The 6942-nt window shown below is 42.7% G+C and overlaps 1 pseudogene; it reads left to right on the top strand.

Annotated features, from left to right (window-relative positions):
• Positions 1 to 2435: 2435 nt before the first annotated feature.
• LOC101582524 overlaps positions 2436 to 6942 on the top strand; it is a 15222-nt pseudogene continuing 10715 nt past the window's right edge.

Raw genomic sequence — 6942 nt, 5'->3', positions numbered from 1 at the left:
AAAGAAAGAAAGAAAGAAAGAAAGAAAGAAAGAAAGAAAGAAAGAAAGAAAGAAAAAAAATGTTTCTTTCTCTTATGTGAGTCTAGAAGCAGGTGGTCTGGAGTTTACAGCCGCTGCAAAGTCAGGCACTTTGACTACTTCTAGAGCAAGGGCTCTTAACCATTTGAGTGTCACAGATGGCTTTGGCCTTCTGGTGAATTTTTTCACAAATTAATGTTTTAAAACACACAGGCTTTGGGGGACAACCTGCTCGGGCCCCCCTCCTGCCCATCTCTGGGACAGGAGCTTTTTTCTCTCGATAAATATATTCTGTTCATAAAAACAAAACAAAACAACAACAAAAAAGAAACCCACAGGCTAGGGCTGGCCAGATAGCTCAGCAGAGTAAAGTGCTTAGGCGGACACAGAGACTGGGGTTCCATGCCTGGTGTGCTGTGCAGGCCCCATCCCCTGTGGAGGGCTGAGATGGCAAATGAGACTGGGCATGGTGGTACATGCCTGTAATCCTAGCATTTGGGAGGCTGAAAATAGGAGGATCACTACAAGTCCAATCTGTGTAGTGAGATCCTGTACTAAATACATTTAAAAACAAACAAACAAACAAACAAAATCCCACAGGCTAAAACACACAGAAATGTAAAGAAAGCCAATTATTATTATTATTATTATTATTATTATTATTTACAAGGGATCAAACTCGGGACTTTGTGCTTGCCAGGTAGGCACTTGGGCTACTGAGCTATCTCCCCTGCCCATTAATGCTCTAGGCAGCCACTTGCGCCAGGCAGGTATTTGTGCCACTGAGCTATATCCCTGGCCCTATTTTGAATATAATCTTATGTTTCTCTCTCTCTCTCTCACTCTCGCTCTCGCTCTCTCGCTCTCTCGCTCTCTTTTGCTCTCACTCTCTCTCTTTTCTTTTCTTCCAAGAAGGTTTCACTCTGTAGCTTAGGCTAGTCTTGAACTTACTATGTAGCTCACATTGGCCTCAACTCATGGTTATCCTCCTGCCTCAGTTTCTTGAGTGCTGGATGGGTATATGTCACCATGCTTGAAAATTTGTTATTTTATTTTATTTTATGTATTTAGTACAGGGTCTACAGGGTCCACTGAGTAGATCAGACTTGTGGTGATCCTCCTGGTTTCAGCCTCCGAAGTGCTGGGATTACAGGTGTGCATCACAATGCTCAGTCTCAATCACCGTCTCAGCGTGCCCCAGGGCCAGCATAGCAGGCTAGGGATCAAACCCTGGCACTTGGCAATTTGTATAATAGTTTTGAAAGTATACTTTTAAATTTTGATTCATTATCCAGGCATGGTGGCCCACGCCTGTAATCCCAGCCCTCAGGTGGCTGAGGAAGGAGGATCACTGTAAATTTTGAGGCCAGCCTGGACTACATAGTGAATTCAAGGCCAGCCTGAACTACATAGCAAGGCCCTGTCTAAAAATAAATAAATAAGCTTTCATTCAATAATATATATATACTTCTTTGTTAATGCATAAAATAGATTTTTGTGGCACATCTAGTGTCTACTATAATTTTCATATGGTGATGAGCATAGATACCTGCAATTATACTTTAATCTGAAAATAAGAAGTGTACTGATGATAATACAATCAGGATTTCTGTTAGTATACTAATGACTGAAGGATATGATAAATTTCAACTAAAAGTTAAAGCAATCCCACTCAATGACCAGGCATGGTGGTTTATGCCTGTATTCCCAGCAATTTGAGGGACTAGGGCAGGAGGACTGTAAATTCAAGAAGAAACAGGACAGGGCCAGGGATATAGCTCAGTGGCATAAGCTCATGCCTGGCAAGCACAAGGGCCTGAGTTTGATCCTTGGTAAAGGGGGAGAGGGAGGAAGGGAGGGAGGGAGGGAGAGAGAGAGAACAATGCAGCAGAAATCCTGTCACAAAATCAATGAATAAATGACTAAATAAAAAATCTAGAGATGTAAATTAGTGCAAAACCACTTACCTAGAATACACAAAATTATGGGTTTAATCCCCAGTGAAACACACACACACACACACACACACACACACACACACACACACACACAAAACCTCACATGCGATTTCTACAAGCTGCTGCAGAACGCTTCTCCTTCACATTCCAGTGGCTAGACTTGTCTGTCTTGCCACACTTTGCTGTGAAGAAGGCTAGGAAATAGTCTTTATGCTTAGTCACCTGCCTGCTAACCATCTTAGCACAAAACTATCTCAGAAGGGGGGTATTGTATCTGAGGGCCACTCAGTGATACAAGCATGGAAGATTAAAACAGTAAGATCCGTAATTAATCAGACAATGAGTTTAAAAGCTGGCTCCTAGGATTTGATTAATTACAAGATCTTTTACAACTCTTTGTTAAAAAGGGTGGTGTTGGGGGACGCCTGGGGGCACTGGTGGCCGGGGCAGTTGGGTTTCATGCGGAGGAGCGCAGTGGGCCAGCTTGCAGGACTTCCGCGTCTTCTTCAACAACACAGCTGGTCACTACACACACAGCTGGTCACTACACACACAGCTGGTCACTACATTTCCCCCTTCCCTGATATATGGCTCAAGGTCGATGCTGAAAAGGAAAAAGGCATTGCTGCCAAGAAAGCAAGAAGTAATGATGATGAGAATTTGCTTCAATACGGTTCTAAAAGTGCCTCAGTGGTTGAATGCTAAAATGGAGATTGCCACGGAGGAACCCCTGAATTCCATTAAGCAGGACACGAACTGCAAGAAGCCCTGCTGCATGGTCAGCATCTGCCCTCACACGGGTTATGTATGGAATTATGGCGCCCTCCCTTGATTTGGGAAGATCCTCATCATAGAGATAACCGCATGGGCTGCTACAGGGATAATGATCCCATTGGTGCTTGTGAAATAGGCTCAAGAAAGATTCTTTCCTGAGGAGAGATCGTCCCCATGAAGATCCTTGGCATCTTGGCTTTCATTGATCAAGATGAAACAGATTGGAAATTGATTGCTATCCATGTGACTGATACTGAGGCTGGGTTTCACATATGACGATGTCAAGAAGTTCAAGCCAGGGTACCTGGAAGCTACCATCCATTGGCTGAGATTTTATAAGGTGCTGGAGGGAAAGCCAGAAAACAATTTTGCTTTTAATAGAGAATTCAGAAACAAGGCTTTCAGGGCTGGGGATAGAGCTCAGTGGCACAAGTGCCTGCCTGGCAAATGCAAGGTCCTGAGTTCGATTTCTGGTACACACACACACACACACACACACACCCCAAGGCTTTTGCTCTTGACATCATTAAATTCGCTCATGAATGTTGGAAAGTGTTGCACATGAAGAAGTGCAATGCAGGGGCTATCCATTGTACAGACTCCCAGGTGTGTGGCAGCTGTTTCCGTAGCACTCAAGAGGAAGCAAGATCGTGGGTTGAATTGGTGTTACCAGCTTCCACAAGTAACGAAAGCAATGGAGAAGAGCAAATGTGGCACTTCCTTGGCAAATGGCCAAGACTTTTGAAGATGGCCGTCAGGCTTTCACCCTTTGATCTGCCTTGATTGAAACAGGCAGGTCTGTGGGCAGTTGTTAACTTCTTGCTCAAACATCCTTGTCTTCAAGCTTTTGAGATGCACAAAGTATAAATAAACATCTGAATTGGGGGGATCAAGGGAGGTGATGTTGTTTAGCATGCTTCTTGAAAATGGGCCCTTCTGGGAGGCAGACATAGATAATATCTATCTATATGCTTCCCAGTAGAAGGAAAGCTCAGCCTTTGGTCCTGAAGGAATTATTCTTTTTTTAAAAAAATCTTTTATTTATTTATTTTTATTTGGTACAGTGTCTCGTTATGCTGCTTTGAGACTGGCAAGAGGTACCCAGGGCTCTGGGGCCAGCATGGCATGCGGTACTAGGGATCAAACCCCGGTCCTTGTGCTTGCCAGGAAGGCACTTAGACCACTGAGCCATCTCCCCATCTAGGAATTACTCTCCATGTGCAAGTCGATGGGAAGGCAAGAGGTTGGAAGGCAGGGGTTGTGACTATCCCAGGTGCTGTGGCAAGCTACCTCTGGTGGTGCATGGCTGCCCTGGGCCAGCTTAGGTTCCCTGTTACACTGACCATTTCTACAATTCCCTTGGTACTTTTCCTGGCTCCTTCATGTCAACACAGCCACCAGTGAGGGTATTTCGGAGAGAGCCTGGGAGGGGAGGAGTGGCTGACCTTGTGACTCTGTGACAGCTCCAATTCTCATGTACCACAGGTGACTGGCCAGGCCCACAGGTGCCTTCCTCAGCTCTCCAGCATTGTCTTTCTGATTGAGTCTGTCCTTTCCACTGGGTATTGCCCAGGGCAGCCTAGAATGGAAGAAGTTGTCCAGGGTGGTGACTGTTTCAAAGGAGAAAGGAGTTTTTCCCAGCTTTGGATCACTGCTCTCAGATAATGGGACCTCCATCAGCTCTTAGCTGGTTCCTAGAATATGTTGACAATAACACTATTAGCTATATTTCATTTTATAATAATCCTTTTATGTATTTGGTACAGGGTCTCACTATGCAGCTTGGACTCGTAGTGATCCTCCTGTTTTCCACCTTCCCAGTGCTGGGATTACAGGCATGCTTCACTGCGCCTGGTCTCTAGCTCAGTGTGCCCGCAGCCAGGGCCTGTATGGCATGTGGTACCGGGGATCGAACCTGGCTCCTGCACTTGCCTCAGTAGGTGCTTAGTCCACTGAGCTATCTCACCAGCCCCTTTTATAGTAATCTTTTGAGAACAAGGCAATATATTATGGGTATTGGAACATGAGTAAGTTTGGTATCAAGAGACTTGGGTCTAAATTATGTCACTGCCAGACTCCACCTCTCTGTCCCTTGTTGTAAAGTAGGCATAGCCAGAGTTATCTCACCTTCCTTCTTGAGGCTTTGATGCATGTAGAAAGCTTTTTTTGTAGTGTAGATAACTACTCCACGAACATGTGGCATTCAGGGCTGAATGTGAAGTAATGAGATAGACATCCAATATAGTCGTGCTTTATCTATACCTTTCAACTGCAATGTTTTATTCAGTAGACTACCATAAACCTGAACTGTCAGATAAAAAGTTTACAATGCCTTGAGGCTTATAAAATATGGTTTTTGTTCTCTGTGAATTTGTGGGTGTTTTTTTTTTCCCTAAGATATTCTTTTCCTTCCAAAATGAAAAATAGTGTTTCAAACATTGCACGTATAATACATAGCACAAAAGCGTAGAAGGAAGAAAGTAAGAATTTCCCTAAATCCTATTACTCAGAGGTAACTGCTGAATACTTGAGAGCTTTCCCTCTGGCTGTCTCTATGTTTATAGATGCGTTCAAATGTACTGAAAAGAAGACAGTTGTAATTATCAGAACACAAGCGGGCAAGCCCTGCATCCATCTTGTGTTGTGCTTAAATAGCACCTATTTTTGCAAGAAGAAAAGGCAACATACATGCCCGATAAGTAATTCAAACTGTAAAAAGTGTATAATACTATAAAAGGTCATCTTTGCCCCATTCTTGATTTATATGGTCATTTCCCAGAGGAAACCAGTGTTAGAAGGATCTTATTTATCTTTCTAGAGAATCCTTTCACTTACTGCTGTATTCTTTGGAAGAACAGTTTTTTTAAAAAATTTGTTTTACAAATTAACAGACAGTAAAACTGATCCTCCCCCTTTTTTTAGTTTCTCTAAGTTTTAAGATACGTAGATTTCTATAATCACCTCCCCAGTCAGGATGCAGAACAGCTCCATCGCCACCCAGAACTCTAATGCCAGCTGTGGGAGGTCACATTCCTCCCTCCAGTCCACACACCTACAAATCGTGGATATGTCCTCAACATTACAGTTTTGTATTTTTGAGAAAGTCGGGAGGAGAGGGAAGGGGCTGGGAGGAGAGGGAAGGGGATGAAAAAGAATTAAGGTGTGTCACGTACATGCACCTACTTCCTATGAGAGTGTGATTGTTATGTATTACAAACGTGCACTATTAAAAAATAAAAGTTGAAGGGAAAAGTCAGATAATAGAATTATAAAAAGTACAGTATGTAGTTCTTGCAACTGGCTTCTCACACCCAGCATAACACCTCTGAGAATCTTCCAAGCAGTTCCCAGTGTCGATAGTCTGCCTACTTTGCTGACTAGTATCCTGTTGTGTAGAAACACCACTTTGTTTATACTTTGAGCCAGTGGAGGGCATTTGGGTTGTTTTTAGTTTGGAACAATTATGAATACAACTGCTGTCAACTTTCATGTGCAGGATTTTGTGTGCACGTATTTTTGTTTCTCTAAATGAAGTATTTAAGAATGGGATGGCTGGGTTACATGGTAGCCATACATTTAGCTCTAAACTTAACAAGCTGTTTTCTGAGTGACTACCATTTTGCTTTCCTACCAGCAGTGTGGCAGAGTTGCAGTTGCTCCACATCCTTCTTGCCACTTGATATTGTCAATATTTTAAATTTTTGTCATTCTATGAATTATAGGACAGAAATTCATGTTAGTCTTAATTTGTATTTCCCCCAAGACTGATGACATGGAATATCTTTCCATGTGCTTGTTTTCTTTTTTTAATTTTAAAATTAGTTTTCTTCAGGTTTTTTTTTTTTTTTTTTTTTTTTGTGGAACTGGGGATTGAACTCAGGCTCTTGCACTTGCCAGGCAAGCACTTATTCTACTGAGCCATCTCCCTGGCTCCAGTTTTTATTTTTTATTAATACATTTTTTGTTTATTTGTCTTTTGAGATGAGGTCTTACTATGTTGTTCAGGCTGGTTTTGAAGTCACTACACAGCCCAACCTGGCCTTAAACTCACTGTCATCCTCCTGCCTCAGTCTCCTGAGTGCTGAGATTACAGGCATGTGCCACCATGCCCAGCTTTCATGTGATTATCTGCTGCATATTCTCTTTGATGAATTATCTGTTTGTATCTTTTGCCTTTTTATTGGGAAATTCT

This window comes from Octodon degus, unplaced genomic scaffold, assembly GCF_000260255.1.
Source record: "Octodon degus isolate 3935 unplaced genomic scaffold, OctDeg1.0 scaffold00160, whole genome shotgun sequence".
In the NCBI taxonomy this organism is placed as follows: domain Eukaryota; kingdom Metazoa; phylum Chordata; class Mammalia; order Rodentia; family Octodontidae; genus Octodon; species Octodon degus.
This window is presented reverse-complemented; position numbering and strand designations above follow the sequence as displayed.